General features: G+C 43.0%; 1 protein-coding gene across 1 annotated transcript in view; it reads right to left on the bottom strand.

Moving 5' to 3' along the window:
- The window catches only part of STAG1 (stromal antigen 1), a 2620144-nt gene that overhangs the window by 2416242 nt on the left and 182893 nt on the right, over positions 1–21009 (bottom strand). The window lies entirely within an intron of this gene.

The raw sequence follows: 21009 nt of genomic DNA, 5'->3' as shown, positions 1-21009 counted from the left end.
AGTCCTTGGGCTGACATTTTGCAGATGACTGCATGTCAGGAGCAGCCACTGAATCCCCAAATGACTTGGCCATCCTACAAGAAGTCTTGTTCCAAATATAATACAGGCACCAAAATTATGAACAAACTAAAGGCCAAAAAAATACAATACTGTATCCTTTAGAAAGTCACCCACCCCAGGGAGCTACCACATTGACAATAATCCAAGAATTGACCCAGTTGTTTGGGATTTGGAAACTTATGTGGACAGTGACCTAACTTTCAACAAACATGTGTCTACTGTTATTAGAAAGTCCTTCTATAATGCAGATCTTACAAAGGGATTGTGTCTAGATCCATAGATGTCACTGCCCCCCTTTACTAAGCCTTCATTAGGCCAGTTATTGAGTATAACGTCTTCTTTGGCATGCATCTGTCAAGACACATGCAACAACTGGAATGCCCTAAGAGATACTTTACCAAAAGGATACAAGGCCTAAAAATATATATCCTACATGAACAGACTCAAATCCTTGTCACTATGCTATATATCCTACAGACTGCTAACAGGTAACCTGTGTCTGGCATACAAGGCATGCTGTGCCCCAGTATTGATGGATTTACTGCACATCAGCAAGTCAAATGGCAACAAAAATTCTCCATCTAGGGATCTATACTTTTTCTGTAACATTGACAAAAAAGTTTGGAGGAACAGGTATACCTCTTAAGAGGATACCACTGCAGTGAAACAGACTTCCCACCCATGTAAAACAAAGCTCATCCTTGTATATATTCAGCTGCAACTTGGATCTATGGATGGGAAACAAACATTATCCCAGAAGTGCTGCCTGTACTACTAATGGGCAGAGGCAGCTCCTAAAAGTACAGTTGTGTACACCTACCATAAATGTAGATGTTCGAGTGTCTTCACTGTTGCAGTCATGACTGTGGGGTTCTCCCCTGCCGGCAGGCAGCCCTCGGTCAACCAGAATCCCAAAGTCTGGGTCCGGCGTCGGCTGTTCAACCATGCTCCCTGACGTCAGAGCGCCAGGAGTATAAAGCTGACAGCCGACGCCATCTTCTCCAGTTTTTCTTGCCCCAGATGTCAGGAGTCCCAAAATGAAAAAGGTCCCATAACCTTTGCAAATACACCTCCGAAGAATGGTGAAAAAAGGAAATACACAAAAGTAAAAATAAAAGGGGACAGGAGGGAGGGAAACCCAGACTGCAACAATGAAAACACTCGAACATCTACATTTATGGTAGGTGTACACAACTGTACTATGTTCATCGTGTTTCACTGTTGCAGTCATGACTGTAGGGTAGAATCCCAAAGCTGAAAGAAAGGGAGGTGGTCATAAAAAGGAAGGGGCGGCTAAAAGGCCCTGCATGACTGCAGAGGCAAAGCCTGCCCTAGACTTAGAGTAGAGAGGTAGATTGTAGTGCTTAGAAAAAGTATGCACTGAACTCCAAGTTGCAGCTTCCAAAATGTCCTTGGTAGGAACTCCCCTGAGGAAGGCCGCAGAAGTGGCAGCAGCTCTGGTGGAATGAGTCCGTATACTCCCTGGGATTTGCTTTCGATGGTGAGAATAACAAAATCTGATTCCATTAGCAATCCACTTAGAAATGGTCTGTTTTGAAATGGCTTTACCTTGGGAACTTGAAGCATAAGAAACAAACAATTGTTCTGATTTTCTGATGTCCTTGGTTCTGTTCAGGTAAAAATGTAGTTGTCTATGTACATCCAAGGAATGTTAAGATCCTTTCCCCTTTATTTTGAGGAGTGAGGAAAAAGGTTGGCAAGTGGATAGTTTGATTTAAAGCCACTTTGGAAACCATCTTAGGCATGAAGATAGGATTAGTCCTCAAAGATACCCTGTCTTGATGAAAAAATAATATAAGGTTCCACAGCCATAAGAGCTTGTAACTCTGAAACCCTCCTGGCAGAGGTAAGGGCTAACAGGATAGCTGTCTTCCAAGATAAAAACTTGATGTCAGAAGAGGCAGCAGGCTCAAAAGGAGGCAAGGTTAGTTTTTCCAAAACATAGTTGAGATCCCAAGCAGGAATGGGAGGAGATCTAGGAGGTCTTAAGTTCTTAGCTCCTCTGAGAAACTGTCTCATGAGCTGGTGGGAAAAGATGGGAGGGTCTGTATTATAATGAACAGAAATAGCAGAGGCATGTATCTTAATGGAAGAGAAAGAGAGACCCTTATGTAAGAGATCTGTCAAGTAAAGTAGAATTAAAGTAATGTTAGGAAGATGAGGATCAGAATCCTGAGCCTGCATCCAGGAACAAAATCTTTTCCATTTTCCTGCATAAGATTTTCTAGTGCTAGGACGTCTGGCTTCTAAAATGACATCCATAACCTGCTTGGGCAGTAAAGAAGAAATCAAAGGCCCTGGATTAACCAGGCCGCCTGGCTGAGAGTTCTGACATGAGAGTGTAGAACCTGACCTTGATGTTGGGACAGAAGGTTCGGAGACTGAGGTAAAACCCAAGGGGGCTCCAGGCATAGATTTTTTTAGAGTTGGATACCAAAACTGCCGAGGCCAATTTGGAGCCAGCAAGATGATCATCTTGGGCTTGTCCTGTTTTATCTTCAATAAAACCGGTGGAAGAAGAGGAAGAGGTGGAAAGGCATATCCCGAGAGGTTCCTCCAACTGAATGACAGGGAGTCCACTTTCCAAGCTTCTCTGTGGAAAGTCCTGGTGCAAAAATTCTGTAGTTGATGATTAGATGGGATGCAAAGAGGTCTATGTGAGGACATCCCCAGACTGCTGTCATCATCCTGAATATTTTGGTGTACAGCATCCACTCGTGTGGATCCGAAAGGTTTCTGCTCAGACTGTCTGCCAGAAAGTTTTGTTTCCTTGGTAGAAACTGAGCTTGAAGATCCAGATTGCAAGCTAGGGCTGTGTTCCATAGATCCATGGCTAGTCTGCAAAGGGGGTAGGAATGAGATCCCCCTTGCTTGTTTATGTACCACATAACTGTGGTGTTGTCTGTCCGTATTAGTAGTTGTCCTGGTTGTAAAAGATTCCTGAAGGCCAATAGAGCTTTCTGAACGGCTAACATTTCCTTTAAATTGATATGCAGGTGCTTCTGATCCTTTGTCCAAAGGCCCTGCAAACAACTGCCCTGAAAATGGGCTCCCCAAGCATAATCCGAGGCGTCCGTGGTTAGAATCTGAGTGGCAGGAGGCAGACGGAAGGGTTTCCCTTTGTTTAGAGCACATGCCCTGGACCACCAAAGAAATTCCTTTTGAAGGGAAGGAAGGACGGAGATCAGTATGTCTAAACTGTGGCAATGCTGAGACCATACACTTTTTAGGTACCACTGTATTTTCCTCATGTGTAGTCCTGCATATGGTACGAGAAGGATGCAGGAGGCCATGTAACCCAAAGCCTGCAGGAATTTCCTTGCAGATAGTTGAGTTAGAGTTGCCAAGGTTCTGAAAGTTGAAGCCAGCTGTAATTGTTTTTCGGATGTCAGAAATGCCATCTGGGTTGTAGTGTTTAGAAGTGCACCCAGAAAAGTTATCTGTTGTGATGGTGTCAAATTTGACTTTTTTATGTTTACAGAGAATCCCAGGAACTTGTGGAAGTTCTGTACAAATTCTAGATGCTGGAGTAAGACATCCTTGCTGTCTGCCTGAATTAGATAATCGTCCAGATATGGGTAAATTTGAATTCCCTTGAGTCTGCAGTAAGCTACTACTGGAGCCAGGCATTTGGTGAAGACCCTGGGCGCAGTAGACAATCCAAAGGGCAGCGCAGAGAATTGAAAGTGCCTCGATCCGGCCTTGAACCTGAGGTATTTTCTGTGATCCTGCCTGATGGGAATGTGTAAATATGCCTCCTTTAAATCCAAAGTTACCATCCATGCATCTTTGGACAGCATTGGAAGTAGCTGTTGTAGAGTAAGCATCCTGAATTTTGGAATCTCTAGAAAGGTGTTCAAGACCGACAGTTCCAGAATGGGTCTCAATGAGTTTTGCTTCCTTGGGACTAGAAAGAGCCTTGAGTAAAAACCTTTTCCCATCTCTGAAAGAGGAACCAGTTCTATGGCATTCATAGCCAAAAGAGCTTCCACCTGGTTTAAGGCCTCCGTCCATTGATGTTTTGGAAGGTCTGGCCATCCGCTTGGCCTTGGCAAGGTATGAAAATGGAATTTGTAACTTCTTAAAACCACATCCAAAACCCATTTGTCTTGGGTTATTTGAGTCCAATTTTGATAAAAAAAGAGAGTTTTCCTTCGAAAGGGGTTTCCAGGCAAGAAGTTCCTGTAGCCCAACAGAGGGAGTCATTGAGTTTGTTTCCTTTGAGATTGTGACCTGTCCTCTCCTTCCCTAGGGGTGGAAGCAGTCCACTGTCTTGGTCTATAAGCAGCTTGTGTTTGAGGCCTCCCTCTGGAGCGGCTATATCTACCCCTCTGAGGCCTGTCTGAACCAATTTTTTGAAGGCCAATTCCTGCTAAATCTAGGTGGCTGTACTTGTAAGAAATCTTTAACTGTTTGCATGGATTTCGCCTTATCCTCCATCTTTTTAATCACCTCTTCAGCTTTTGATCCAAACAAAACATTATGCTGAACAGGAGCATCCAATAATTTAGCCTTTACTTGTTCAGGTAAATTTAGTTCCTTTAGCCATGCATGCCTTCTAATGACTGTGCCAGAGGCCGCAGCCCTACAAGAAGCCTCCAAGGCATCAAATCCACAGTGTAAACCATGCTTCCCAACCTATTCAGTGGCATGCAGTAAGTCATGTAATTCCTTATCATCTGCACAGGCAGAAATGGAAGTAAGCTTTTGTTTTAAGACAGACAAGAGAAATTGCTGGTATTTAAACATATGAAACTGACAGTTTAAAGCCCTAATGGACAAAGTAGCAGAAGTGTACACCTTTTTGCCCCATCTTTCTAAGGATCGAGAATCCTTTTCAGTAGGAAAGGGATTTTTGGCAGAAGCGGCCTTAACTCCCTTAGGAACCTGAGAAATGGTTTCAGGGTCAGCAGAAGGGTTCTTGTATAAAAACTGATGGGAATCAGGAACCCTGTAATATTTATCAGGCTTAACAGGAGCAGGGGGAAGAGAGTCAGGGGTTAAGTTAGCCTCCGAAAAGGCATCATCCACAATATCCAAAACAGGAGGAATAGCCAAGGGTCTATGTTGGGGAAGAAGAAGAAAATCCCTCAGTCTTTTTTTGGATTCCAAATACTCCTGTCCTTCCCAGTGGAAATGTTCCCTCATTTCATGCAAAGTTTCCCCAAAAGAGAAATCCTCAGGGGGAGAAGCAGAAGGAATGGATTCTTCAGCATCAGAATCCTCATAAGGAGGGAAAGAATATTCCTGATCAGAAGAAGAAACTGAGGAAACAGAAGCCTGATCAGAGGAATCATAATAAACATCCTGCCTTGGCCTTTTGTCTGGAGGGGGATGTGAACCCCTAATCATAGTAAGTAAATCCTCCGCCATCTTGAGTAACTGTTTCTGTGACTTGGGAGCCGGTTCAGAAGAGGCCTGTGTTGAAGTCTTTGATTTAGAAGGAGTCTTTGCCTTTGTCTTTGGCTTTGCCTTTACTAGTAGCTGAGTAGGCCTGAAAACCCCTTCGGAAGCCAGTACCTGCACAGCGGCTCCGGACCCATCCGAAGGAGCATTGTCCGAAGGTCCTGCAACAGAAATATTTAAAGGCCTGGTCGGCTCCTCATGAGAGTCCGTTTCGGCCGTCGGTTCTGAAATGGCCGACGACAGGGGCTGCAAAAGCACCTCACTGACAAAGGCCGAACCTGAAGCTGGCAACGCTTGTGCGCTATCATCAGATTTGGACCTCGGAGGCCTGTCTTTATCCTTGCGACGTTTGTGAACTCCGGTAGCCGGGACCGTATCCAACGACATTTTGTAGTTAAAACGCCTACCGAAGTAATGAAAAGCAAAATCGTACCTTCGCTTAATTGTACGTTGATTGAATCTAGCACAAAACCGACAACTAGCTACGTTGTGGTCAGGGCCTAAGCAAGGAATACAGTAAGAATGAAAATCCTTATGAGGTATTTGCTTCCCACATGAAATACAATTATTAACTTTTTGACATCTGAGTGGAGCAAGAAAAAAGTTTCCCGAACGGGGTACTTAGCTTTGAGTGAAGAAAGTCTTCGGACCAAAGTATATAGAAAAATTCGTCAGGAGTCAGCCGACCGGCACTTGCGAACTGCTATCACCACACGGCAAGAAAGACTGGAGAAGATGGCGTCGGCTGTCAGCTTTATACTCCTGGCGCTCTGACGTCAGGGAGCATGGTTGAACAGCCGACGCCGGACCCAGACTTTGGTATTCTGGCCCGACCGAGGGCTGCCTGCCAGCAAGGGAGAACCCCACAGTCATGACTGCAACAGTGAAACACGATGAACATCTCTCTATCCCATTTATGGGTCTCCTCAAATTATCTATGGTATGACCCCAGTTTTTCTCCTTAGGGATTTATATACAATTATCGACCATGGGATGGGTAAGGATAATCTTTATCCAAATGGGATATGTTAATTTGAGCACCAAAAAGGAAATTGATGAGGCTTAAAATGGCATGCAAAGGGTACCTGGCCTAGTGCTTACCTATGAACTTGTGACGGACAGCATTCTTCTGGGCAGATGGACTCATATAGGATCGTAGGAGGTTAGGCTATTGGCCCTGAGGCCCTTATAAGCCTAGCCAAGTGTTTAGCCCATGTTTAGACAAGTCAGCACCCAATGCCCCTGTCCAGCGGGGACACGGGTGGAATCCCAGGGGTATATTTTCTGTTTCCCATACAGTTACCCAGGTTGCGTTTAAAAAGGGTAAAGAGGTACTCTGCTTGATGTGGAGAGGGAGTCTATTCCATAGATGGGGGAATCTCTGGAACACAAATCAGTCCCACCAAGTCCTGTTGATATCACAGAACAGGTTGAGGCAGTGCAAGCAAGTTACTCGAGTCAAACCTGACTTGCAGATATGCAGCAGTTCCATCAAGGTGGGGTCCATGATAGTCTTGCATGCCAGACAGAGGTCACCTCTGGAGAGTCTGTACGAAACTGAGTAGAGGGATACGGCTTTTAGCCTACCTGTGTATGGTAGATGCTTGATGCCCTGGATTCGCCTGGTGAGGAACCTCTGCGGTCTCTCCAGCTGCTGCATGTGCTTTGCGAGATACATGCCAAAAGGGACGTTGTTACTCAATAATGGGCCTTATAAGGGAAGAATACAGGGATGTTATAACCTCCTTGTCCCTGGATGAGATGCCCTTACTTATGAGATGGGTCATGTAGAAGACTTTCCATACAAAGGAAGCAACATGATGGTCACAAGCCAGGTTGCTATCAACCTGGGTGCCCAAATCCATCACAACTGATTGCGTGCTTAGGACAATATTATTAATATGATAATTTGTGGAGATGTCACTCTCTCCAAAGGGGATGACGATGCATTTTTTGGTATTCAGCTTGAGGCCATGTTTCTGGCACCAGTCATTTGTCTGAGTGAGACCCTCTTGGAGAATGCCTACATCACTAGGGGAATTGATGACAACACCCAGCTTGCAGTCATCTAAAAACTAGGTCAGCCATAGCCCACTGGTTTTGGCCTGCACCTCAGAGAAGTATATCCCTAATAACAGAAGCCAAGGTCAAACCCTGGGGTACGCCGCTTGTTATGGGTCTATGGCTTGAGGTGGCTTCCCCTGTTTTGACTAGGTGGGTTCTATCAGTGAGTCAGTTTGCTACCCATCTGGTAAAATACGGATTGATGCCTAGTTGAGAGAGTTTATCTATTATGCCTGAGTGGGGAATAGTGTCAAAGGCTTTGCCCAGGTCAAGGTAGGTGGTGGGCACCATCTTCCCCTCGCCCATGGCTTTGGTGACTGCCACAAAAATCGACCAAATTTAGCAGACACAACCTCCCCTTAAAGTCAAACTGTGTGGGGATTTAGTGTTTGGAGATTTCCAATGTCCTTGTTAATGAGGTCCAAGACAATCCGTTCCATGGCCCTGCACATCAGGCTAGTTAAGCTGATGGCTCTATAATTTCCCAGACTGGTGGATGCTCTGCCTCTGCATAAAGGGATGATAGTGGCTGTCCTCCACTCAGCTGGGGTGAAGTTGGTATGCAGTGTTTGGTTGAATAGGGCGCCTAATGGTGCTGCAAGTTCTTGCCTGAGTTTACGTAGGATACAGCCTGGTATGTTATCGGGTCCCATGGAGGTTGTATTTCTTGCCTTTGAGAGAGCAGTGATTACCTGTTCCCTAGCTATAAGGGGAAGGGGACAGACATTGGGGATGTCCTGATCTACTGATGGGCGGGGGCAGAGGGGTGAAGTTTTTGCTGAATCTGTCAGCCCGCAATGTTTGCTATATCTACGGCATTTGTATATGTTGTGTCCTTGAGCACCAGTTCTGAACAGATCTGGGTGCTTCCTTTGCAGTTGAGACGTATGTGAAAAAGGCCTTATGACTGTCTCTAGTAAATGTGGCCAATTTGGACTCTAAGTTTGCTTTGGAGAATTTCACTAGTGCTCTTATTTGCTTGTTCAGGCTAAGGAGACATTGGTTCCAATTGGGCACCTGCTCCTCCATGATCTTGAAGAGCATTTTTGTTTCCCTTTTGTTATGGAGTTTATTTACTGCAGATGTCTACCAAACAGGTTTACTCTTCCTTGCGGAGGATGATTTAGCCCCGTTGGGTATTCCTGATTCCATGCATCTATATAAATGCTCGTACAGTGCTTTGGTGTAGTTTTGGATATCGGTGCCAGTCCCTACACAGGGGGAGGAGGCTGTGAAGCTGTTTATACCATCCCTGAGGAGGCTGTAATCAGCTTTGGAGAAGTTTTAATGTCTGATCCTAGCTAGAAGTGGGTTGGGGGAGATGGTGACTTCAAAAGTGACCGCTTTATGGTCGGCTCTTACCAGGGAGGATGATACTATAGAGATGCTGCAATGATTACTCATGTTGGTTAATACCACATCCAATATATTATCATCTCTTGTGGGGGCATCGACTGGCTGTTCCAAGGCATTTACATTGACAAAAATCAAGGAATCTCTGGGCATTTGGGTTCTGGCATGAGTAGTTCTTCAAATCTATGTTTGGGAAGTTAAAGTCACCCAGGATCAGGCTAAAGGGTTGAATCTTGTACCTTCCTATTCTTTTCACTGCCACAGGGAAGACAAATGAAAATAATATGAAAGCCAAGGAAGGTGTGCACAGTTTATCCACTCTAACATGGTATTTGCAGTACCAGAAGACCCAAAGAAATCCTAAACAGAAACACTCCCAACCACAACACTTGATGGGATACAAAAAGATTGTAGGAAGGAATGAAGACCTGTTGACTGCCACCTCAAATCCCCAAACAGCAAGATGACAGAAAACTAAGCACCTATTCTGCTCTCGTCATCTGGAATGCAATTAGCAGGTCAAAATAGTGGTTCTAGATCCCAACAGTGAAAGATCATGGTGGTTATAGCAGGCATCATCCTTAAACGTATAGGAGACTATAAACCTGCAAATGTGATGAGGCTTACACAAATTCAACTACTGTCAAAGCTTACATGTCCAGCAGAAAAAAATTAGATTTAGCTAATGACATTTTTCTCAAAATTATGTTCTCTCTATGAAATAGCCAAAAACCCATTAGAATAATCTAATCTATGTATGAAATTTATTGCAAATGTGCTGAAAGCAGTAAGAAGAGTATTGTTAATAATTCATCTCACACATCAAGTTGTCAGGCTTTCATAGCAGCACACGTCCACGAGGTCTACGGCAATAGTAAGATAAAAATTTTACTTTTGCAATTATTCAGTCCGTTTTCCTTTAAAAATGTAACCAAACAAGAATATCTAGGAGGATAAAAATAAAATTTTGTGGGAATACCTCGCATAATTGTAGGTGTCTGGGTAATACCACTGCTGCAGTATGATTCATACCAATGCAATTAAAGCTGTAGATGACAATCTGGTCTGAATTCTACAGCTTTCAAAGTTTCCAGTGCAGAAATGCCCTCCGCAGATCATGGGCATCAGTGGGTTACATCACATTGGAGGTGGGGGGGGGGGTGCAAAAGCCCAATCCATCCTCTGGTCTCTCTCTCTTTTTTTTTTCTTTACCTTTATTGTAAAGGGATCAGTAGGGAGATCACAAAGTGTGTTTCTCAAACCCATGAAGATGTTTGGAAATCTTATGTCTTCAGGCCAAAAACTGAGATGTAAGAGGAGAGAGTGCCACCCTGTAGTAGTAAAAAAAAATTCCCAAAGCAGTAACTAACAGAAGCAGCACAGGGACATGGGGGAGCCTACCACTGCAACAGTGACCTTACCCCAACTGAATATTCTGAGTTATGGTAAGCTAATACTGGTGCACTACATTCATCATAAAGATTACATTGCAGTATTCAAAACAGTACTAAAGCAGCATCACAGCTGGCCACAAGGTTGGGGTGCATATAATTCTAGCAAGACTGTAGTGGCAAATACTGCCCCATCCTACAAAGGATGTCGCTTGTTTTGCTTGGATATAGTATGACTGGATGTTCATGTCACTACCTCAAACACTCTACTGTTGAGACACTCCTGAAAAAGTTATTGCAGTAGAAGTTGCCCTTAAGGACTGCACTTTGCTCTGGCCTTCTGAAGTTTTACCATAGTAGTCATAATAAACAATACAACTTGCCAATCATCTGGACAGTTGAATTTACAAAAGAGATCTTCCTTATTCATCTGGCAAAAGCATATAAAAAAGGCAGATAAGACTAACTGAAATTTCTCTGTTAAGTAAATCTCAAAGATGCAGGACTTTTGCCCTTATTTTGTGGATCTGGATAATAAATAAAAAAAACACACATGAGGTGTGAACAGCCTGACAGACAGCCACTTCCAAGGCAGCTTATGGCAATAAAAGAACTGGTACAAAGGACCATTCTGCCAATATGGAACATAGTGCAATTTGCTATGCACATAAGGGACTGTAATTCTGAGACCCTCCTAGATGAGGTAATGGGTAGCAGAACAAAATACCTCAGGAAAGGATACTGCTACCATTGCTGATCCTCCATGTTCAAAGGGAGAAAAGGTCAGTCCTTCCCAAAATGAAAATCTGATTCCAAGAAGGGGGGTTAACAGCTTTTTGGTGGTCTAGAATGCAATATGCATTTCAAGAACTGCTTTATAGAGATACAACTCCTAACTGCCAGCAAACTGAAATGGACAAAATGAATAAGAGATGCATATGAAAGGTTACTGCCTGACAAAGAGAATGGGATTAAAAACGGAAAGATGAAATGCCAGGTATGACAGTCATGAACAGATATCAAAGTAAAGAATGCCAGGCAAATCTTACACATTCCTTTGCCACGGCAATAATAAATATTCCATGAAAATTAAAACATTTGAGAAAAATGGGTAGATTTACATGCCTTGCAAAAGACAAATACTGTTTGATAACTCCTAGATATGACACTATATTTAGAAAATTTTAAATATTTGTTTGGAAGTGGCTGCAGAAGTATTTTTATACTGCAGTGCAACTGCAAAGAAAGCTCCTGCATGTAAACAGTACAAGCTGGAGATGCTCAATGGGTAAAAATGGCAATCCAAGGCATTGGAATTAATGAAATCCAGGAAACGTTGGGCAAGTGTATTGGTATACGAGTATTTTTCCCAGTTAATGGAAGGGTAGTTGAAGTAGCCCAGTATGAGTGTGTTAGGTTGGAACCTAATATTCTCCAGGGTGCGTAGGAACGTGAAGTGAGAGTCTTGGGACATGGTTGGAGACCTATAAGCAGGCTACGACCTGAAATCGCTGTCTTAACCACCGTTAACTGCACCTGAAATATCTCTGATGTGTTATGCTGGGATACCAGTCTGGAGGTATGTGCATCCTTTATGAATATGGAACCACCACCACTTTTGGAGCTTCGGTCAAAGTTCTGGGGCCAAAAGGTGTGGAATGAGTTATAGCCTGGTATTGCAGGGGTGCTTTCTGCTGCCTTGAACCAGGTCTCATCCACAAAATAATAGTCTTATTTCAGAGAGACAAAAGCAGCATCAACCCAAAAAAGTCTGTTTGAGCTGTGGATGGGCTAAACTCTTGGCTAGGCTTATCAGGGCCTATAGCCTAGTAACTTCCTATGATCCTATGACAATCCAGCCATGGGCATTGTAGTCTCAACAACTGCTGCACTATAAGGAAGATTTAGTTTTAGAAGAAAGCAAGCTCTGATCAGAATGTCTGCCCCAGAAGGATGTTGTGGGTTACAAATACAAGAAAAGTAGCAGTGACTACTACTTTCTGACGAATACAGGTTAGCAATGTGTAGAAATTCAAGAAAAGATTAAAAAAAAAAATTTTTTTTTAAATTATTTTTCATAGCGGTCCTTTAAGTGGTATTTGTTGGGATTGATGCATACTAGTTTTATCCGGATAACTTGGATTACATGATATCTGAACTGGCATTCCACAGTACACAACAGAGATGGTAAAACAATTAAATAATCTGCAAGAATATTAAACACACGAGATTAAGTGTCAGAGTATTTTGCTAGACAATTAACTCAAACAAGAACGTCTATGATGACAACAATAAAGTGTTGTGGGAATACCCCACATAACTGTAGACATCGGAGTAATATCAGTACTGCTGTATGAATCATTCCACTGCAATTAAAACTGTAAGATAACAACCTGATTTGAATTCCACAGCTTTCAGAGTTCCCAGTGCAGAAATGCCCTCTGCAGATCATGGACATCATCAGGATGCAGTGTGTGTGTGTGTGTGTGTGTGTGTGTGTGTGTGTGTGTGTGTGTGCAATGCCCGATCCACCCCCTAGATTCTTTTGCCTTTTTCCCCATTTTTTTGTTAGGGATCACTAGGAAGGATTGCATAACAATGTATGTCATAATATTTGTTTATTCTTTTACTGAAAATATTCACTAAAAGCTTATTGCAAATTCGCCTGGAAACTAGTACACATTACAATTGCTCTTCTTTCGTTTTTTCATGGTTAGGGGTCACTACAGCGGAACTCCGGTCCGCTGATTGGCAGTAGATTTTTACGGTGCCGAGGTGCCAGCTCGACTCCCAACCTTCAACGAAGGCATGCCCATTTACGCATGTCTTTCGAATACCACTCAGCATTACAATAATTATATATTTTTCTTTTTTCTTAATCATGTTTTAACATGTTAAACCTAAAACTGGTTGTTTTTAAAGTCTTCTATGTTAAATCAAATCTTCTTTTAGCTTATCCCGGTTAGGGGTCACCACAGCGGATCACCTGTCCGCTCATGATTGTTAAATCAAATAAACTTGTTAAAAAAGGCATTTACTCACCATAACATTCTATCTGGGTGGTAGTTCTTTCATTTCTTTTCAATCTGTGAGTTCCCGGATCTGTACTGGATCTGAATCGGCCACATCTTAACCAAGCTCAAAGCTTCTCGCCTTACCCATAATGCTCCTGTCTCCTTTCTTCCCTTCAGTTTGCTGCCTAATCCAGTGCCATAACCCAAACCAACAGAGACTTGTCCATACAAGAAAACAGCACAAGGATAACAGGCACAGAACGGTGACCACCTCCATAATTCTTAAGAGGCAACAACAGTTCACACAAGGCCAACAAGAGGGAAAGATGGCTGAAGACAAATGAACAACTACTCATATGGAACGTTATGGTAAATACAAAACTTCTTTATCTGAAGTAGTTGGTCTTCAACCTGTGAGACAGTGTCCCCAGCTACTAGACACCTGGGAGGCCCTCATGGAAGTATATTGCGGAGCACGGCGGAGCCATAGGATGACCTGTTCCTGGATACAATGTTCAATTTATAATGTGAGTTGAAAGTATGGGATGAGGACCAAGTGGCTGCAGAACAAATATCTAATGAAACTCTGGACCAGAAAGCTGCTGACATGGCCATAGACCTGGTGGAATGCACTTTCATCTGACTTGGCAGGGAAATCCCCCTGGCTGAATACGCCCAAATGATGCACTGAGAAATCCAACAGGCAATGGTAATTTTAGAGATTGGTTTTCCTACAAAGGGTTTGGAGTAAGAAATGAAAAGTTGGTCAGATTTACAAAAGGTTTTTGTCCTGTGCAAGTAGAAACGTAACTGTCTGTGTAGGTCTAGTAAAAGCAATTTGTATTCCCCCTTGTTTTGCAAATTTGGAAAGACCAGGAGGCTGATTACCTGATTAATGTTGGCCTCTGAAGCTACTTTAGGAAGAAAAGATGGATTAGCACCTAAAGACAGCCTGTCCTTATGAAAAATCATATAAGGGGCTTTGATCGATGGACCTTGAAGTAACTAAACTCTCCTGGCGGAAGTAATGGCAGCCAGAAAGGCAGTCTTTCAGGACAGAAACTGCATAACCACTGAAGCTGCAGGTTCAAAAGGAGGCGAGACTAAGGCTTGAAGTACTAGGGTAAGATCCCATGGTGGCGTAGAGTCCTTTACTGGGGGTCGAAGAAGAAAGGTACCTTTGAAGAAGGCCTTACAAACCTTTGAAGATGATAAGGAAGTTCTAGTATACCCTACATGATAATCAAAAATTGACGCAAGTTGAACTTTGACTGTAGAAAATCTGGCACCTTGTTGAAAAATTCCAGATAAAAATTCCAACAGCAGAAACTGGAGCCATGAAAGGATCTAATGCACGCTGAGACGTCCATATAGAAAAACATTTCTATTTGCTTGAGTGCACTCTTCTGGTGGAAGAATTATGAGCCACCACTAGAATTCTTTTAACAGGAGAGGATAATCTAAAAATCCTGACTATCATGAGAAATGGAGCAGTCAAGCAGTGATCCTTAGACTGTCCAGGTCTGGATGGGGACTCCCTGAGGGATGAGATATGAGATCTGGAACTGGATTGAACATCCATGGTGGAGCCACCAGATGAGACCTCAGAGAGGGAAACCAGACTTTTGAAATGAGGATAACTAAGCTCCCCATATTAAGGGAAGAGGAGGATAAGCATACAGAAGACCAGGGAGCCCAGCATGAAAAGTCTCTGGAGGCTTCCCCCTGAGAGGAATTCAGAGTGAAGAACATGCAGCATTTCATGTTGGAAGGAGAGGCGAATAGACCAAGGCTGACCCCACTTGTGAAAGATCTGGTCCGCTACTTGAAGGATTCAGGGAACACTTGTGAGGAATCAGAATAGATCTCCTGAGCCTGCTCGCTAGAATGTCTGACCTCCACGGAATGTACGTTGCCACCAGAAAACGGCGGGTGGAGACTGCCCATTCCCATACTCTCATGGCCTCGCAACATAGGGGATAAGATTTGGTTCCGCCCTGTTTGTTGCTGTACCAGACGACAGACATATTGTCCGTCAGGATAACAATCGTTCCTGAAGGAAGATGGGCATGGAGAGCCTGCAACACTAGAAGCGCTGCCTCATCTCTGGGACGCTGATATGCAGATTGGTCTCATAGGAGAACCATGTGCCTTGAACCGTACTTCCTGAGCAGTGCACCCCCCAAGGTATCCATAGTCATTCTGGTCATGGGAAAAGTTGGGAGAAAAGGACGTCCCCAAACCAGGTCTGAGGAAAGAATCCAACACTGAAGAGAGTCCCTGCACACTCGAGAGATTCGGACAGGGTGAGTCAATGGAAGATCTAACAGGGACCATTAAACTGAAAGTGTCCAATGAAGGATCTGCATGTGAAGATGTGCCAAGGGCAAGAGACTGATCATGGCCTCCATGCACCCCAATGCCCTTAATCCTACTTCCGCTGTCGGAGACTGAACTTGAAGAAAAAAAACCACATGCAGCTTCAGACGGCGTATTGTCTGCAGTAAGAAACACTCTGGTTCGAACTGCGTCGAATCATGGCCCAATAAAGTATAATGTTCGAACATGGGTCAGAGATGATCTGTTGAGATTGATGGTAATGCCTAACCTCTGGGCTAGAAGAAAGGAATCCCTTGCTTGACAAAGTTGATGCCTGGAAGGGGCAGTGAGGAGCCAATCATCCAGATAGGGAAATACCTGAATGCCCTAGAGTCTCAAGTGAGCCACTACTACTGACATTACTTTGGTAAACACCCTGGGGGCTGTGGTGAGACCAAACGGGAATGCTCTGAACTGATAAAAAGTTAGTTACTCACCATAACGTTCCATTGGTCCAATCCTACTTTCAGCTATAGAAACAACATATCATTAAAAAGATTGCTTTGCTATGAGAAGAGAAGAACTAATAGGTTAACCTCCTCCAGGAAGGGAACTTATGCATGTCGTAGTTGCAATCAATGTAGTTTTATTACGAATACCAATGGTTTTATACATCCAGATACAGGTATCAAGTATGAGTTTGACCATTATGCTGATTGCAAATCAAGAAATGTGGTTTATCTGGCTCTCTGTAATAAATGTAAATGTTTCTATGTTGGTAAAAGGAATAGGACTCTAAGAAAACGGATCAGGGAATATTTATATGCCATCAACAGAGAGAATGAATGCAACGCTCTAGCTAATCATGTTTTACAAAATGACACGACACATACTTTTGGGTTCATGTTTTTAGAATTTATATATGCCACAGAAAGATTGGGGAACATTAGTAATTATACTGAAAAGGAGGAAGCTAGATGGATGATTAGGCTATCTGCAGATAAAGGGCATGGCATGAATGATAGGTTTACACTGAAGCCATTTTGTTTAGATAAACCTCTGAGACATTAAATTACTTATATCTTGATGGTATACATATCATGGAGTTTTAATGTACACACTTTTGAATGCATATGTTTTTATTTATATGTATGTTTTATATATATTCATATGCACTTTTTAGTTTTAGATGTATTATTTTTATTTCCATTTTTTATAACTGTTATAGATTCAAGAGTGACATATCTGAAGGTCTCTATGACTACGTGTTTCTAACTGCATACAAGCTATATACCTTTAAGGATATAGCCTTATTTTATAAGGTGTCTGATATGAGATGTTTCATTGGTTTACTATGTAAGTAGTGTAGTATTTAAGTGATTTTGAATGTTGTTTTTTTATTTTAAGTCTGATGAAGCATCCAGAGAGATGCGAAAGCGTTTACTTTTTTCAATAAAGAAGTTGTTCTTTTCATGTAAAGTTGTGGATTTATAGTCATATGAGTTGGCAAATCCTCCTGGCTCACTTCGATTGTCGTGGAGTATTCACCTTTTCTTATTTTGGAATTACCCTGGGGGCTATGGTGAGACCAAACGGGAATGCTTTGAACTGATAAAAAGAAGTTAGGTACTCACCATAACGTTCCATTGTTTGCTGCACATCTCGCGCCCTTCATTCTTACTGGATGGGTTTGGAGCCGATCCTCGGCTCTGACTCGGCGAAATTCACTATCTTTAACTCTCTAACTTAGCTCGTGGCAAAATAGGTACCCCATCATGTAGTGGTGCAATCTCCAGCTCTAGTTTGCTGCTAACTATTACAAGGACTAAAAATAATCATATGACATCAGGTCAAGGAAAAACAGAGTCAAAGGAGCTCATTTATAAGAGGAAACAATTGTCCACCAGGTCCTCTAGGAGTCCTTGGATGGGGGAAGGTGGGAGGTCGTAAGAACGAAGGGCGAGATGGACAACAAACATGGAACGTTATGGTGAGTACATAATGTCTTTATGTTATGTTGTCCTATCTCGCCTTCATTCTCAGTGGATGGGACAGTGTCTCTAGCACCTTTTCTCTGGGTGGCTCATAGGAGTACAACTTTGACCACAGTGGAACCAAATGAAGCCCTGTCCCTGGAGGCAAATCAACTTTGTAATGAGTAATAAACATATGAGGATTTGCCGACATAGCAGCAGCACAAATACTGCCCACTGACATTCTGGCCTGGAAAGCAGAGAATGTTGCCAATGCTCTGGTTGAGTGACCTCAAATTCTGAATGGCAAATTTCTATTATTGGAGTTGTATATAAAAGTGATACAATTTAAAAGCTAATTAGAAAGTGTGACTTTAGAAACTGGCATGCCCTTTTTAGCTTCAGAGAAAGATGAAAAATTGGACCGATTTTCTGAAATCTTTAGTTCTATGGCGATAGAATCAGAGTTGTCAATGCACATCTGAATGGTGGAGTTTATACTCTGCCTTATTGCTATGATTGGGGAAAAAAGACTGGAAGCTCAATAGATTGGTTTAGATTGGACTGAGAACAAACCTTAGGTACACATGATGGATTAAGTTCTTAGCGATACCCTATCCTTATGGAAAATCAAACAAGGTGGTTTGATTGATAGTGCAACTCTGAGACTCTTCTTGCAGATGTTATCACTACTAAAAGTCTAGTCTTCCAAGAAAGAAATTCGAGGTCACAAGATGAGGGCTCGAATGGGGGCAATGTTAGCTGAGACAGGACAAAATTTAAATCCCAAGGAGGAAGTGGTTCTTTTAATGGAGGTCTCAATAAAGAAGTGCCTTTTAAAAATGATTTACACAATCTGTGACATTAGGTTAGGAGAAAATTCACCAATGTGGAACTTTGAGATTGCCATCAGCTGGACTCTTAATTGTAACTACAGCTGAGCCTTGTTGTAATAGTTCAGTAAAAAATTCTAAAATCGAGTGAATTGGAGCAGAGGAGTCAATGTTTCTGGTTTGTGTCCAGTAGAAGAACCTCTTCCATTTACTAGTATATAATTTTCTAGTAGAATATTTATGGGAGGATATCAAAATGTATCTGACTGCTGGAGTGAAGTCTTGAAGCCTGACTATGTTTGAAGTGGAGCAGCCATGCTGTCAAATAAAGGGGGTGGAGAGAAGGATGAAGTGTTCCTGACATACATGTCAGAAGGTCTAGAACCGGGTACAAAACCCATGGCTTCTCCTGCAGATGAGGCCAGAGGAAGGGGAACCAGATCTGACTAGGCATATATGAGGCAACGAGAATCAGCCTGCTTCCTAAGGATTTTGCTTTCTGGATGACTTTGGGTATGAGGGAAAATGGGGGAAAGGCATAAAGAAGTCCCGAGGGCCAGTCGTGAACAAGCAATTCTCTCGGTGTCTCCTCCAGAGGGAGGATTAGGGCAAAGTAGCTGCTACATTTGGTAATCATGGGAGTGGCAAAAAGATTGCAGCAATTGCCCATTTCTGGAAAATCTCTTCCACTCTGCTTTGGTTTAGAGACCACTCATGAGGCATTAATATTGTCCTGCTGAGCTAGTCCTCTATCACGTTGGATTTCTCGGGATGTCCGTTGCTACTAGAAAGTGTTGTGAAGCGACTGCCCATTGCCAAACTCTCAGAGCCTCTCGACAAAGTGGGTATGATCTGGTTCCTCCTTGTTTATGTACCATACCACTGACGTTATTGTCTGACTGGATTGCAATTGTCCCTAGTGGAAGAGAGTCATGGAGTGCCTCCAACGCCTGAAGCACTGCTCTCATCTCTAGAACACTGATGTGCAAATGGGCCTCGTGGTCTTGTCATATGCCTTGGACTTCCCAGAAAATGCCCTGCTCCACCCTATCTGAGAAGCATCTGTGATCACTGTAGCAACAGGTTGCTGTGGAATAAAGGGTCTACCGATGGTCACCTGATTGGCTGAGTCCACCACCATAGATCCCTCTTGTAGGACACTGTTATTTGATCAGAAGGGACATAGGAAGTTCTTGTAGCGACCACTGAGAAAACAGGAGCCATTGAAGGATTCTCATATGCATCCTGGCAAGAGGAAAGTACAGTTGTATACACTTACTATAAATGTAGATGCTCGAGTGTATTCACTGTTACAGTCATCACATTTGTGTTATCTGTTTGCAGTAGCCCTCAGTTGGCCTGATTAACAGTCTTGGGTCCAGCGTCGGTTGCTGTCCCATCTTCCATGACGTCAGGTAGGGGTATAAAGCATGCAGCCGACGCCATTACATCAGTTTTTCTTGCCCCAGATGTCAGGTGCCCCCATAATGGGAAGCAATTATATATATAAGGTTACACCTCCAACAAAAAAAAGCAAATACACCAAAAAAGCTTTAAACATAGGAAACAAGAATAGAGGTATAGCAAATAGAAGTCAGGAGGTTAGAGGGAGAATAACTAGGACTGCAATAGTGAATACGCTTGAACATCTACATTTATGGTAATTGTACACAACTGTACTATGTTTTTCATGTTTCACTGTTGCAGTCATCACATTTGGGTAGATTCCCAAAGCTAAGGATGGGAGGAGGAAATTAGATAGCATTAGGACTGGCTATAAGGTCCTGCAAGACTGCAGTGGCAAAGCCAGCTCTGGATTTAGAGAAAATTGGCAAATAGTAATGCTTGGTGAACGTATGTACAGAACTCCAGGTAGCAGCTTGTAGGATGTTCCTACAAGGGGCACCTCTGAGAAAGGCTGTAGAGGTAGATGCAGCTCTGGTAGAATGTGGTCTAATCCCCTGTGGGGTAGGCTTTCCATGGTGCTTATAGCAGAAATGAATGCAATGGCCTATCCATTTAGAAATGGTTTTCTTTGAAATGGCCTTCCCCTCTGCCCCTGCAGCAAATGCAACCAGCAGTTGTTCAGATTTCCTGAGAGGTTTAGTCCTGTGCAAATAAAATCTAAGTGGTCTGTGCACATCTAAGGAGTGCAGAATTCTCTCCCGGATTAAAAAAGACAGTTGCCAAATTAATGGACTGATTAAGGGCCACACTGGATACCACCTTGGGCATGGAGGGATTGGTCCTGAGGGACACCCTATCAGCATGAAAAATGATGAAAGGCTCTACTGCCATGAGGGCCTGTAATTCAGACACCCTTCTAGCTGAAGTGATGGCTAAAAGGAAGGCTGTTTTCGAAGAAAGGAATTTCAACTCTGCATTTGCAGCTGGCTCAAAAGGAGGTAGAGTGAGGTTTTCCAATACAAAGTTAAGGTCCCAGGCTGGAGTAGGAGCTCTCCTGGGTGGTCTCAAGTTGTTGGCCCCTCTAAGGAACTACTTCAGCAGTGGATGAGAGAAGAGGAGTGGTTCTGTTTTGTAATGAGCTGAAATGGCTGAGGCATACGTTTTGACG

Source organism: Protopterus annectens, chromosome 4.part1, assembly GCF_019279795.1.
Source record: "Protopterus annectens isolate FY-2018-M chromosome 4.part1, PAN1.0, whole genome shotgun sequence".
In the NCBI taxonomy this organism is placed as follows: domain Eukaryota; kingdom Metazoa; phylum Chordata; order Ceratodontiformes; family Protopteridae; genus Protopterus; species Protopterus annectens.
This window is presented reverse-complemented; position numbering and strand designations above follow the sequence as displayed.